Source organism: Aegilops tauschii, chromosome 5 (genome assembly GCF_002575655.3).
Source record: "Aegilops tauschii subsp. strangulata cultivar AL8/78 chromosome 5, Aet v6.0, whole genome shotgun sequence".
Taxonomy (NCBI): domain Eukaryota; kingdom Viridiplantae; phylum Streptophyta; class Magnoliopsida; order Poales; family Poaceae; genus Aegilops; species Aegilops tauschii.
Genome location: NC_053039.3, coordinates 350,921,859 through 350,937,961, shown reverse-complemented (window position 1 = coordinate 350,937,961; position 16,103 = coordinate 350,921,859). Strand labels below are relative to the sequence as shown.

Below are 16,103 nucleotides of genomic sequence, written 5' to 3'. Positions count from 1 at the left end.
CACTTGAGGGAAATTTTCTACTGTCCTACAAAACTCTGCACTTTGAGGCCCAACACGTGTTTACAAGAATAAGGGGTTGTTTGGTTCATGTCCCGAGGTTCATGCCTGAGAAAAGTTGCTGCCTGACAGTGGCCAGGGGGAGGATGGATTTTTGCCTGGCCAGGCAGCTTTGTGCATGTGGTGTTTGGTTGCATCCCTAACCTGAGACTAGCACTTAAATATTAAATAAATAGATTGGATGGCTGAGTAGACAGAAAGTACAACATAGACGTGCTAACTAGCTCCAAACCACACCTGCCTGAGGTCCAGGCGTCCGATTCGATCGGCCTGTGTCAGGCTAATCAAGCTGCATGCGAGGTTGCCAAGCTAATTGGCTGCATGTGAGTACAGGCCAGGCACACGTTCAGATTTTCAGGCTTCAAACCAAACAGCAGTCAGGCACACCTCAGGTAAGTCGTCAGGCCAGGCAATTCTTCTCAGGGCTCCAACCAAACAGCCCCTAAAGTTGCGTAGTAGACATCAATGGACCCCTCAAAATATTAAGGATGAAGATTGGCAAAGCTTCAAGACTCTACATTTTCAGTTAATGTCAATATTATTAAAAGAGGATGAGGTTTTGATCACGACTCAATTGCTCAAATGCTTAGTGATATTGCTCCAAAACCCTCAAATACTTCTCCACTCCATTCTATCCAAAACCATAAAGTTGATCTCGGTCCCATCGAAAAACTCTCATCCGGACCCACCGAGATTACCATATACACTACCACATGCCAAAGCCTAACACTTCGGTACAACCAAAATGGATCTCGTTCTCACCGAGATGGCGTAACCAAATTTGTGTGATGAAGTTGCTTCATTCGGAATCACCGAGATGAACCGATAGAAATTTCCAAAACGAGGTCTTGCCCAAACCATTGCACTTCGGTCTCACTGAGATGGTATGATCGGTCTAGCTGAAAAGCCTAACGGTCAAGTCTTTTACACTAGTCGGTCTCACCGAGATTTTCATGTCAATGTCACCGAGTTGGGTCAAAGGCTTGTAACGGTTGGATTTTTGGTGCTGCCTATTTATACCGCTACACCACCACCAACTCTCCAAAGAGAGCCATCAGAACGAAACACAACTTTCACTACTCATTTTCTGAGAAGAGAACCACCTACTCATTTGTTGAGATCAAGAGATTCCAGTCCAACCATTTGAACCTTGATTTCTAGCCTTCCCCAAGTTGCTTTCCATTCGATCTCCTCTCCTACCAAAGCCCAATCTGTGAGAGAGTGTTTGAGTGTTGGGGAGACTATCATTTGAAGCATAAGAGCAAGGAGTTCATCATCAACAACACCATCTATTACCTTTTGGAGAGTGGTGTCTCCTAGATTGGTTAGGTGTCAATTGGGATCCTCGAAGATTATGGAGTTGAACCAAGGAGTTTGTGAGGGCAAGGAGATCGCCTACTTTGTGAAGATCTACCCGAGTGAGGCTACTCCTTCGTGGACGTAAGCCATGGTAGAATAGGCAAGGTTGCTTCTCCATGGACCCTTCGTAGGTGGATCCCTGCTTGGACTCGCGCAACCGTTACCCTTCGTGGGTTGAAGTCTCCATCAATGTGGATGTACGATAGCACCACCTACCGGAACCACGCCAAAAATTACCGCGTCTTCGTTGCGTTTGAAATCTCCAATCCCTCATTTACATTCATATGCAAAGTCTTTACTTTCCTCTGCACAACTCTTAGCCTTGCATCTGTAGGGTGTACTTGACTTGATAGAATTGCTAAAACTTGCCTACAACTAAAATTGGGAAAATGATAAGTTTTTATTTGGTCAAGTAGTTTAATCGCCCCCCTCTAGACATACTTCGATCCTACACACCCCTCCCTGTGCATACTGAAAAATGTGTGTTCCGCATGGAAACAGAAAATTCAGAAATGATATAGACATTCTTAGTTGATTAAAAACATAAGCTGAAAGACCCTATGTAGAAACAACTAGTCACTAGTGGAGTGGCGGATTTTACCTTGGGCATGTAAAAAAACTCAGAAGCAATACTGAAGAAAACATGACTGAATGTGAGTTTCCAATTCTGTACAAAAAAGAGCACGTGTGTAGACTACTATTACTTGTGGCAGATTTTCCCTACTAGGGGGAGTTGATAACTGGATGTGGTGATGCTGGTGGTTGGGTGGCGCTAGTGCTGATGGAGTTTACACATCATCATGGCAAATTTACAAAGCTTGCAAGTAGTTGCACGACAAATTCATGAAAAAAATGATATATATATAGCACATGGCAATTTTGTGTACATTGAATGGACTGATCACACGGCATTTTTTAGGTGTAATTTATGTTTACTAGTATTTTACCATGGCAAACTTGCCCTTGTTTTAGGGAATAAACAAATTTGTTTACATATATAGGTTTATGAAACTATGATGTGTGTTTTCCACGACAACTGAACAAGTACTGCCATGGTAAATTTGGGACCATGGGCACATGGGAAATGTAGATTTGCTCTGAAAGATTCTAAAACATGGCAATCTTGCCATCATTCAAGTAGTTTGCCACCATTTTTCTTCAAATGTATGTTAGTTTTTATTTCTTGAACATGGCAAATTTACTATATGGACCATGGCAAAATTAATTGATGGATCATGGCAAGTTTAATTCAAGTACCATGGAAAATTTCTTTTGTCGTATCACGGCCAAAATATTTTGCGTAAATGAAATTTTTTTTCCTTTGTAGATTTTACATGGCAAGTTTAACTCAAGTGCCATGTGTAAATCTTGCCATGTTTTTATACATTTCTAAAATTGCTATGACAAAATGATCACTGAAACATGGCAAATTCTGAAAGTTTTTAAATCATGGCAAACTTGCCATCTTTCAAACAGTTTACCACCATTTTCTTCAAATTTATATTATTTTTTATGTATTTTAACATGGCAAACTTATTTATGGACCACGGCAAAATTAATGTATTGGCCATGGCAAGTTTAATCCATGTACCATGGCAACTAAGATATACTTTTACCATGGCAATTTAAGATGTGTTTTTGCAATGGCAAATTAAGATGTGTTTTTGCAATGGCAAATTAAGATTTGTTTTTACGGTGTGCTTTGCCATGAAAAACTAACATAAATTCTGGAAGTTTCCAAAACATGGCAATCTCTCCATCCTTCAAATAATTTGTCACCATTTTCTTCAAATGTATGTTAGTTTTTTATTTCTCTAACATGGCAAACTTACCATATGGGCCATGGCAAAATTAATTGATGGACCATGGCAAGTTTAATTCAAGTACCATGGAAAAAATTCTTTTGTCATATCACGACCATACTATTTTACATAAATGACAGTTTTCTTTATAGATTTTACATGACGAGTTTAACGCAAGTATCATGTCTAAATTTTCCATGTTTTTAGACATATCTAAAATTGCCATGACAAAACGATCAGTAAAACATGGAAAATTTTGGAAGTTTCAAAATCATGGCAAACTTACCATCTTTCAAATAGTTACCATCATTTCCTTCAAATGTATACTACCATGGTGCATATAGACATAGCAAATTTATATGTCAAATTTGCCATATTTTTTTATCTCTTTTAACATGGCAAACTTACTTTTATGGACCATGGCAAAATTAATTTATGGACCATGGCAAATTCAATCCAAGTACCATGGAAAATTCATACTTCATAACATGGCAAAAACAATCACAAGTGTAAACCTTTTGTTACCTAAAATTTCCATGATATGTAGAACATTTTCCATCAAAGATTGCTATGGCCCATGGCAAAAACTTTAAATATGCATGTTTTCTCATTTAGTACTAGCATTTTCTCATGTATATGTTGTTTTTTTGTTTTTTTATCATGGCCAATTTATTTTATATTCTACGGCAAATTCATCGAGTATACCAATCGTGTCATGGATTGTCCAAGTTTTTACTTTCTGTTGGTTGTGTCTAAGAAAAATGCAAGTAAATTTGTGTATTGGAAGATGGGTAAGTTAAGAATTTTTGATCCATTGATATGGCATTGCTCAGAATTGTTTTATACATGCCCAATGGCAATTTTTGTAGATTTTTTCTGTTCTATCCTATATGTCCATTTTTTGTGTTTTATTGTTTTTTCATATTATCATGGCCAAATTTTCACACTCAATTTGTCATGAAGTGTCTTTGAACATCATGGCAAATCATGAAAGTTTCTTTAATATATACCTTTTTCATGATTATATGGTAGTTTTGTTCATTATAGCAGGGCAACTTTCTGTTACTAGATTTGCTTTCAGGGAGAGTTTTTCTTGGTCCAGTGCATTTTTAGGCCTTTTTTGCGTTTTCACTATTTGTTGGGACAGAAGCAGTTTTGGGCCTAAAATATTGTAATTCTATGTTTTTTTAGTTCTTGAAGGCAATGGTTCTTTTCTGCTGGTCCATTGGAGGGGAGGTAGCAGGTCGTTTGGGAGGGAGGGAGATTGTATCGAACAAAATTGTTTGTTCGACCCCTCTCCTGGATCGAACATAACGTTCAATCTAGCTCCTCCCCTCCCCGAAGGTTCGGGAGATATCGACATCCAACTTTTATTACCCATGGCAATCTGTCCATTTTTTTGACATGGCAAATTTCTGTATTTTTAGCAGGGATGAGGGCAAACATATAACATGGAAATTTATCTTTTGGACAACGGGAACTTGAATATGCATTTTTCCATGGCACTTTTTGGCCATTTTTTTGTTATTTCACATACATTTCAATTTTCTTACACAAAAAGATGGCAGTTTTAATTAAAAATACCATGGCAAATTTTAATATTCATCCGCCATGTCATTTTTTGTTCATAATTTGTGTTAGTTCACATACATGACAATTTTGCTTGTACATAAGATGGCAATTCTAATTTGAAATAGCATGGCAAATGAATTTAACATGCATCCTGATGGTAAGTTTTTGTTCAGAATTTCTGTTTCTACCGTTAATTTTTCCATGGCAATTTCCTAACATCAGTTTTCGTCGTGGCAAATTTTTAAAAAATTGCCGTGTGATCTTTATTAGAGATATTTGTTACTCCATCTGTCCCATAATGTAAGACGTTTTTGCAAGCTATGTTAGTTTGCAAAAACGTCTTACATTATGGGACGGAGTAGTATAATTTTTTGCCATGCCTTTTTGTTTTAGAAATAAAAATGTTGTAAACCCAACATTGTAAAAAAGCAACATCATCCCAAATTGTAAATATTTTGTTCTACTCGAATGGCAATTTTTTTTGGAAAATGTCATTTGTTGTTAAGAAAATCATGGCAATTTTGTTGTAATGCGTATAATTTAGTCAGGTCACCAAAATTCTATTTGTGGTATTCTTTTCACCTTCTGTTTATACGTTGGTATTTTTATATCTCAGCACATGGGAAATTCCTTTTTGTACTTAATGGCAATTTTGTTGGGTTTTTGTTGCTCAAAGCTGGGGTTATTTTGGCGCTCAAAACTGGGCCTTTTTTAGCCCATTTATTTCTTCCCACACGAGACGTTTCATTATTGGCGATGGGTTCGGGCTGGGGGTTAAACAGATTAATGGAGGAAGTAAAGCTATCTACAGCCAGATTATACATGAGATCAACATTCGTCGTCAGGAGTTCGAAGAGGTCCGGATTATTCATGAATGCAGAATGTCCAATATGGAGGCTCACAATTTTGTAAAAAGCGTTGTATCATTAGCTCATGGTCGATATAACTGGCTGCTGCAGCCAAATGACACTACAATTGTACCATATATCATCATGCAATAAAGAGACCATGATTTCCCTCAAAAGAAAAAGGTTCACCGAGCCAACTCATGCATCGAATGCACCCATGTTGTATGAGCCATTGGATAAAATATTGAAGGATATGATCAGCCTGGTAGTTGGATTGTTGGAACATTGCATAATAGTCCTTTTTATTTATCAAAATCAACCCACACTACACATCTCCCCCTCCTATAAATAAATCTACGTGTTTTATAATTTGTTTGGTTCAAACAAAAAGGTGTCATATATTTTAAACTAAGTGTCCGATTTCTGATCCATTTTGATCATCATTGTTTTGACGGGATCTTCGAATCAAGATCAATATTGAGTATGCTTCTAAAAATTAATATGTTTTTACTTTTTGAAATTGAACTCGAAACTTGACTGCAACACATACATGTTTTGCATCTTTCTCACATGCACTTCCCGGGTGCAAATCCTTCTAATACATCACAAGTTCCCAGTCAAGCTTAAGAAACCCAGCAAATAATAATTTTTTGGAAACATATTGAATATCAATCTTATTTTGAATATCTTGTGAAGACAAAAGTGACAGTCAAAACGGATCTTAAATTGATCATTCGGTTCAAATATATGAACCAGTTTGTGTTTGGGCCAGAAAAATAAACATACAGATTTCTTTGATGGGACTGTGTGCTGCGGAGTGCGGGTTAGTTTGTAGAAAGTGCAAGTTTGTCTTTGCAAAAAAAAATCATCCTTCTTTTGACCAAAATCTGGCCCATTAGTTTTTCATCTAAGGGTCCTGAATGCACCGGTGCATTAGGTGCACAAATTGGCTCGGTGCACCTGATAATACGTGGCAGCGAACAAAAACTTTCGCCCGGAGCCCCGAGTAAATCGAACGCAAACGTACGACGTGGCTTCCGCCCGGACCGAACGTTCGGGCATTATTGGGGGAAAACGATTGGCGGACTGGTCGAAGCTTCGGCTGGCGCCTCCTGAGTCAGCGCGCTGCGCTCTCGCACACAGCCACAACGCATCGCACGTGGCCCATTTGCCGCCCACGACTTTTCTACCTTATCCCTTCCTTCTCCCCGACCACACACATCACTCTCTCCCACCTCGTCTCTTCCTTTCTCTGCACTGCGCCGCCGCTCTCTCTCTCCATCTCGTCTTTCCTTTCTTTGCGCTGTGCCGCTGCTCCAGCCACTCCCCGTCCGCAAGCAGCGTCGTGCCCTGCGACGAAGACGAGAGCAAGCCGGAGTTGCAACCATAGCGACGGGGGAGCTGCGACGGCAGCGCCCGGTGCTACAACCGTGACAGCATAAGCTACATCCAGCTGCGCGGGGAGCTGCAACTGTGACGACCGGGAGCTGCGCCCGGTACTACAACCATGACGGCAGAAGCTACATCCGGCTGCACGGGGAGCTGCAACCATGGCGGGGGCAGGGGAGCTGCGATAGTCGTGCCCCCGTGCTACAACCGTCGACAACAGAAGCTTCATTCGGCGACTGCAGAAGCTACGACCGGCTTTATAGGAGCTGCAACCGACGAGTCGACTCTTCAACAATCCCGCCGTTGGTTCCGGCTTTTGGTTCCCACAGTTCCAGCATTTGCTCTCGCCGCAGTCACAGAATCACGTATCCACCGTCTCCAGCACTGGTGGCTGCCGGTGGAGGAGCTGCAACCGGCAATCGCATAGCTACATCCACGCGCGGAAAAAGCTGCAAGGGCATACAACGACTGCGGGCGCGAGGGGTGACTTGGGCAACAGAGGTGACCATGGTGAGCACGGCGCGTTGTTTTTTGCTACAACGGTCACCACGGCTAGCTGGAACCATGCACACGGGATGTTGCAAGCGGTGACCACCACGAGCACGGTGTGCTGGAGACCTGCAATGGCGACGGCGGTGACACTTGAGAGCTGCCATGGCGACGGCGGGCGACCCTTGGGAGCTGCAACGGCGACGGCGACGACCAGGAATCGCGCCGGCGGATGCTGCAACGGCGACCAAACCGACGGCAATTTCTTGCATCGGGAGGTGGGTGAGCGAATGGCGGTGAGAGGCGGCGGGCCGATGGTGCGGCGGTGCTTCGAGGCGGTGAGCCGGTGGTGTCCATGGCGGCGACGTTTGGCCGCGCTCGGTGCAGCAGTGGCGGCCGCCGAACCAGGATTCTGTTTTTTATGCGGGTGTGCGTACACGAATAGGGATGAATCGGAGGGTGTTGCCTTTTCAATCCTAGGGCTGGTAGCAGACCGGCCGAAAGTTTCGGCCGGCGCACCGGCGCCGGCCCTGTTTGAATACTCTAACTCAGTTAGAGGTTAGAGTTAGATTCTAACTCTGAACTAACCCTGAACTAACTCTAACCAAAGAGGTGTTTGGATGGCAGGGTTAGATGGAACGCGGATACGGCAAGGCGCCTTCACGGACGGTGCGAGAGGGAGGGAGGGAGAGGACGAGAAGCTTCGAGGAAGTGTGAAGGGATCTGCAGCGGGGAGAGCGAAAGAAAAAGATGTTTTTTTAATGATCCCGAGAAGAACTGATCCAAATAATCACCTCTTGGGTGGGTTAGATTTTTTAGACGGGTTAGATGCATCTAACCCAAACTAATCCTTCTGTTTGGATATTTTTGGGTTAGTTGAGTCCAAACTAACCCAAACTACCTCTAACCCATGGATCCAAACAGGTCCATTAGTGGCCTCGGAACAAGTCCGGGGTGGAGGAGTACTTGCCATCTCAAACGGGCGAAGGTTCCAAGGTCAGCGGAAATTTTCTCAACCTGTCCATGTGCACTGACGAACGATCGAGGACTACGGAACGAGCCTGTGGTGCCGGCGATCTTGCGATGGTGAACGCGCCTTGAATTTTGGCCCTTGTCGATCCATTGATCGTCGTCACGAACTGACGGTACGATCTGGCTAGATGGCGAGACTTGGCACTGACAGCGCCGGTGGGTTCCCGTCGGTGAGGAGGATAGGATACGATGCGTAGGGACGGGTGTAGCAGGAGCGGCTGGGAGTCCTAGCAGTTCCCTCCCTGGATCGTCCGTGGCCGAATGGCGTCGTTGTAGGGAGCAACACGGACCGGGACGGCCGGTAATTGAATTCTGCGTGGAAAACTAGGCGCCCGCGCGCGCTCCGGTGACGTACGTGACCCCGCTTGACCGCTCGGATCGGCGGCGGCGGGGCGACTCCGCTGTGCGGCCAGCCGAGAGCGAGACGTGCCGGACGCGGGGCGGGCCGGTCGGCATTGCAACCGGCAGACATCCGACATGAGCCGGTGCCTGGGCGCGCCGGGCGCCACGTTGCCGGCTGTGGACCGGCAATGGCGCGTCCCATCTGAACCTCCGGTTCTTCACCGTTGGCCTCAGCAGAAGGGTCAATACTTGAAACCTACGCGATTCCCTTGGGCGTGAGAATTTTTTGAAGTTGGAATGATCTGGCCAAGTCAAGGATTCAGGTCCGGAAAAGAGATAAAATCCGCTCCCTCTGTAACGGTTCATGGAGCTTGTTTGTCTCGACCTTGATGAGAGATAAAATCCGCCACAGTGCATGCCATGTAGGTGCTGTTGACGGCTACGAATGAAACTTGCACCGTAATTGCACCGCGAAAATGCACCATTTGTTTTCAACTTTATAGGCATTAAAGTGCTCATTCTTTGCAACTTGATGTATCTTTTTTTTTTGCGAGGGCTGCAACTTGATGTATCATCCGTGTTTTTTTTCCTCGAAAAGATCAAATCTATTATGAAGATTCACCGGAATTATAAAACGCCTCAAACATAATAAAAATCACATCAAGGTCCATGGACCACCGAACCTGACGCTGTTCCCATATCGGAGCCGGCCTGACCTTGTCAATGACAACCGAGAAGTCTTCGTGCACGTGCCCTTAAGGACGAGCGCCTTGGAGCCGCAATCATCGCTGTTGAATCCTTGAATAGATTTGAACGAACCTGCCACTAAATATCGCTGTTGTGTACGCAAGATGACAAACCCTAACTTCGCCGCCCCGAGAAGCTGGCAAGAATCTACGCCGGAGCTCCGTCTAATCCATCCCAACGGACGAACTTGAGGAGGACTAAAACCCTATTTATCTACTAGCCAGATTCGAGGTACCAGAAATCCCCTTCCCGACACCGGCCGCCGAAGCGGTAGGCGGAGGGGAGGCGAATCCACAGACTCGCGGGTGGAGATCGAGGGGAGGAAGGCTTTCCCGTGTATTTGTCTCTAAATTTTATTATGTGATGCTTTGTACTTCTGGTGAGTATTATAATGATCCGCTATTCGAAAAGGAAAAGCCAAACCAAGAAAATCACCAAAAATCAAAACAAACATTGCACTTCTTTGGCCTTTAGTGAGGTGACCGTTTGGTCAGGCCGCACTGTAGACACGCACCTCCGTGATCCGGGGGAGGGGAGGCCCCTGTAGCCACGCCCCATCTTGTCGTAGTGAATGGGTGCAGACTCCAAGGGGGGGGGGGGAGGGCCGCCTGGTTGGAGTCGTCCTCCCCCAAAGCCGCCTTCTGAGGGTGCGCCGTCTTCTAGGAGCCGACCGCTTGGGCCCAGCCGGCCCAAGGAGACGACCATGCGCCTGGGAGGTACGAGGGGCTCTGCTAGCCCTGATGTCTTGAAATGCTAAGGGGTGCTGATGAGGCTACCCGTGGTCAATCCCTCCGACACAATCATTGAACTCAATCTTGATGCATATCTAGATTTTAATGGCATTCATCCAAATCTCCTTATCGCATCACCCATGGAACATATCTTCATATGTAGTTGTATGCCATTGTTGCTCCACAGGAATTGTCATTCATTAGCAAAGATTCATAATCAAGTGATTCCAAAAGCCCATCAGCATGGATTTTCTTCATGCGCTTTACACCAATATGATCTAAACGGCAGTGTCATAAATAAGTTGCACTATCATTATTAACTTTGCATCTTTTGGCTTTAATATTATGAATATGTGTATCACTACGATCGAGATCCAACAAACCATTTTCATTGGGTGTATGACCATAGAAGGTTTTATTCATGTAAACAGAACAACAATTATTCTCTAATTTGAATGAATAACCGTATTGCAATAAACACGATCAAATCATATTCATGCTCAACGCAAACACCAAATAACACTTATTTAGGTTCAACACTAATCCCGAAAGTATATGGAGTGTGCGATGATGATTATATCAATCTTGGAACTACTTCCAACACACATCCTCACTTCACCCTTAACTAGTCTCTGTTTCATTCTGCAACTCCCGTTTCGAGTTACTAATCTTAGCAACTGAACTAGTATCAAATACTAAGGGGTGCTATAAACACTAGTAAAGTACACATCAATAACATGTATATCAAATATACCTTTGTTCACTATGCCATCCTTCTTATCCGCCAAGTATCTAGGGCAGTTCCACTTCTAGTGACCAGTCCCTTTGTAGTAGAAGCACTTAGTCTCAGGCTTAGGTCCAGACTTGGGCTTCTTCACTTGAGCAGCAACTCGCTTGCCGTTCTTCTTGAAGTTCCCCTTCTTCCCTTTGCCTTTTTCTTAAAACTAGTGGTCTTGTCAACCAAACACTTGATGTTTTTCTTGATTTCTACCTTCGTCGATTCAGCATCACGAAGAGCTTGGGAATCATTTCCGTTATCCCTTGCATATTATAGTTCATCACGAAGTTCTAGTAACTTGGTGATAGTGACTAGAGAACTCTGCCAATCACTATCTTATCTGGAAGATTAACTCCCACTTGATTCAAGTGATTGTAGTACTCAGACATTCTGAGCACATGCTCACTAGCTGAGCAGTTCTCCTCCATCTTGTAGGCAAAGTACCGTCAGAGGTCTCATACCTCTCGACACGGGCATGAGTATGAAATACTAATTTCAACTCTTGGAACATCTCATATGCTCCGTGGCATTTCAAAAACCATCTTTGAAGCCCCGATTATAAGCCGTAAAGCATGGTGTACTAAACTATCAAGTAGTCATCATATCGAGCTTGCCAAACGTTCATAATGTCTGCAGTTGCTCCTGCAATCGGTCTGTCACCTAGTGGTGCATCAAGGACATAATTCTTCTGTGCAGCAATGAGGATAATCCTCAGATCACGGATCCAATCCGTATCATTGCTACTAACATCTTTCAACTTAGTTTTCTCTAGGAACATATCAAAAATAAAACAGGGGAGCTAAACGCGAGCAATTGATCTACAACATAGATATGCTAATAATACCAGGACTAAGTTCATGATAAATTAAAGTTCAATTAATCATATTACTTAAGAACTCCCACTTAGATAGACATCCCTCTAATCATCTAAGTGATCACGTGATCCATATCAACTAAACCATGTCCGATCATCACGTGAGATGGAGTAGTTTTCAATGGTGAACATCACTATGTTGATCATATCTTCTATATGATTCACGCTCGACCTTTCGGTCTCAGTGTTCCGAGGTCATATCTGCATATGCTAGGCTCGTCAAGTTTAACCTGAGTATTCCGCGTGTGCAACTGTTTTGCACCCGTTGTATTTGAACGTAGAGCCTATCACACCCGATCATCACGTGGTGTCTCAACACGAAGAACTTTCGCAACGGTGCATACTCAGGGAGAACACTTATACCTTGAAATTTTGTGAGAGATCATCTTATAATGCTACCGTCGATCTAAGCAAAATAAGATGCATAAAAGATAAACATCACATGCAATCAATATAAGTGATATGATATGGTCATCATCATCTTGTGCTTGTGATCTCCATCTCCGAAGCACCGTTATGATCACCATCGTCACCGGCGCGACACCTTGATCTCCATCGTAGCATCGTTGTCGTCTCGCCAACTATTGCTTCTACGACTATCGCTACCGCTTAGTGATAAAGTAAAGCATTACAGGGCGATTGCATTGCATACAATAAAGCGACAACCATATGGCTCCTGCCAGTTGCCAATAACTCGGTTACAAAACATGATCATCTCATACGATAAAATATAGCATCATGCCTTGACCATATCACATCACAATATGCCCTGCAAAAACAAGTTAGACGTCCTCTACTTTGTTGTTGCAAATTTTACGTGGCTGCTACGTGCTGAGCAAGAACCGTTCTTATCTACGCATCAAAACCACAACGATAGTTCGTTAAGTTAGTGTTGTTTTAACCTTCTCAAGGACCGGGCGTAGCCACACTCTGTTCAACTAAAGTTGGAGAAACTGACATCCGCCAGCCACCTGTGTGCAAAGCACGTCGGTAGAACCAGTCTCGCGTAAGCGTACGCGTAATGTCGGTCCGGGCCGCTTCATCCAACAATACCGCCGAACCAAAGTATGACATGCTGGTAAGCAGTATGACTTGTATCGCCCACAACTCACTTGTGTTCTACTCGTGCATATAACATCTACGCATAAACCAGGCTCGGATGCCACTGTTGGGGAACGTAGTAATTTCAAAAAAATTCCTACGCACACGCAAGATCATGGTGATGCATAGCAATGAGAGGGGAGAGTGTTGTCTACGTACCCTCGTAGACCATAAGTGGAAGCGTATATCAACGCGGTTGATGTAGTCGAACGTCTTCACGATCCGACCGATCCAAGTACCGAAAGCGCGACACCTCCGAGTTTTGCACACGTTTGGCTCGGTGACGTCCTCGCCTTCTCGATCCAGCAAGAGGGGCGAAGTAGTAGATGGGTTCCGGCAGCACGACGGCGTGGTGACGGTGTTGGTGAAGAAAAATCTCCGCAGGGCTTCGCCTAAGCACTACGAAAATTATGACGGAGGATAAACTAGAGGGGACGGGGTTGCCGGCACACGGCTTGGTGTTTCTTGATGTGTCTTGGGTGCTAGCCCTACCCCTCTATTTATATGTTGAGCCTTGGGGTCGAAACTTGGAGTAAAAGCCTCCACAAAGTCGGTTTCACCCGAAAGGCAAGAGTCCTTCTCGGACTCTAGGGCCAGACGCCAGGGTTCCCGGCGTCTGGACCCAGACGCCAGGGACCCTGGCGTCTGGCCCCTGGACCCCGCAAAACTTCCTTTTGCGCTTTCCAAAAACCTCGTGGGCTTCCCCCTTTGGCCCAGATAAAGTGTTCTCGTGCCCAAACATTTCGGGAAACATCCGGAACCCCTTCCGATGGATTCCAGAACCTTTCCGGAGATCAAACACTACTATCCACATATCAATCTTTACTTCCGGACCATTCCGGAGTTCCTCGTCATATCCGTGATCTCATCCAAAACTCCGAACAACATTCGGTCACCAACAGACATAACTCATAGTACTATATCGTCAACTAACGTTAAGCGTGCGGACCCTACGGGTTCGAGAACTATGTAGACATGACCGAGACACCTCTCTGGTCAATAACCAATAGCGGGACCTGGATGCCCATATTGGCTCCTACATATTCTACGAAGATCTTTATCGTTCAGACCGCATAACAACATATGTTGTTCCCTTTATCATCAGTATGTTACTTGCCCGAGATTCAATCGTCGGTATCTCAATACCTAGTTCAATCTCGTTACCGGCAAGTCTCTTTACTCATTCCGTAATACATCATCCCGCAACTAACTCATTAGTTACAATGCTTGCAAGGCTTATAGTGATGTGCATTACCGAGTGGGCCCAGAGATACCTCTTCGACAATCGGAGTGACAAATCCTAATCTCGAAATACGCCAACCCAACAAGTACCTTCGGAGACACCTGTAGAGCACCTTTATAATCACCCAGTTACGTTGTGACGTTTGGTAGCACACAAAGTGTTCCTCCGGTAAACGGGAGTTGCATAATCTCATAGTCATAGGAACATGTATAAGTCATGAAGAAAGCAATAGCAGAATACTAAACGATCAAGTGCTAAGCTAACGGAATGGGTCAAGTCAATCACATCATTCTCCTAATGATGTGATCCCGTTAATCAAATGACAACTCATGTCTATGGCTAGGAAACATAACCATCTTTGATCAACAAGCTAGTCAAGCAGAGGCATACTAGTGACACTATGTTTGTCTATGTATTCACACATGTATTATGTTTCCGGTTAATACAATTCTAGCATGAATAATAAACATTTATCATGAAATAAGGAAATAAATAATAACTTTATTATTGCCTCTAGGGCATATTTCCTTCAAACTTAGATTCACCTCGATCCAGAAGTGCACGACAGCGATGAGGATGCTTGCATACGGAGCTCCCGGTGATTCACTCGACGACTATGGGCGCATGGCCGAGTCCACCAGCATAGAGTGTTTCTACAAGTTCTGTCGGGCAGTGGTGGCAGTGTTTGGACCGCAATACTTGAGAACACCCAATGCGGAAGACACTGCTCAGATCCTAGCACAGAATGCAGCAAGAGGATTCCCTGGGATGCTTGGAAGCATCGACTGCATGCATTGGAAATGGAAGAATTGCCCATTTGCTTGGCAGGGGATGTACAAAGGCGCCAAAGGAGGTTGTAGTGTGGTACTTGAGGCGGTGGCCACACAGGACCTCTGGATTTGGCACTCCTTCTTTGGTATGCCAGGAACTCACAATGACATCAACGTGCTGCAATGCTCCCCTGTCTTTGCCAAGCTTGTTGAAGGTCATTCTTCTTCAGTGAACTTCGAGATTAATGGGCGGCACTACAACAAGGGGTACTACCTAGCTGATAGCATCTATCCGAGATGGTCTACATTTGTGAAGACTATCTCAAACGCTGTGCCAGGAGGCAAGAAGTCCTACTTTGCCAAGTGTCAGGAGGCTTGCAGGAAGGATGTCGATCGGGCTTTTGGTGTGCTCCAATCTCGATTTGCTGTTGTTCGGTACCCTGCTCAGACCTGGTCGAAAGATCAAATGTGGGAGATCATGACTTGCTGTGTCATCTTGCACAACATGATCATCAAGAGCGAGCAAGAAGACCCAGTGTTTGACACTGAACCATACTACAGGCAGGGTCCTCTAGCCGAAGTTGATCACCAGCTACCGACAACCTGGACTGCCTACCTCAGTATGCGTCAGGAGATCCGAGACCCACAGGTGCATCATCAGCTGCAGCAGGATCTGGTGGAGCACCTATGGAGGCTCAAGGGCGACGCCGGGCGCGACGTGTGATGAAATATGAGTTTTTATTTGTTGAACTATATAATTTGTATTGAACGATTTGTTGTTGCACTATTTTGTTGAACTATTTGATTTTCTGTGATGAACTATGTGATAAAAAATATTTATGTTGATAATTGAACGCCGAGCCACGACGAATCACGCCGAATATGGGCCTATTCTCGCCCATACGGGCCCTTTATTCGCCGAAAGTGGGCCGAAAAGTGAGCCAATATCGGCGCCTGGGGGCGACGGCT

The 16,103-nt window shown here is 44.4% G+C and overlaps 1 long non-coding RNA gene across 1 annotated transcript; it reads left to right on the top strand.

Annotated features, from left to right (window-relative positions):
- The first annotated feature begins 6,875 nt into the window (after window positions 1–6,875).
- Window positions 6,876–9,415, top strand: LOC141023424 (uncharacterized). Its single transcript, XR_012184849.1, has 2 exons — window positions 6,876–8,317; window positions 8,441–9,415. It is a non-coding gene; the product is annotated as an uncharacterized lncRNA (long non-coding RNA).
- The last annotated feature ends 6,688 nt before the right edge of the window (window positions 9,416–16,103 follow it).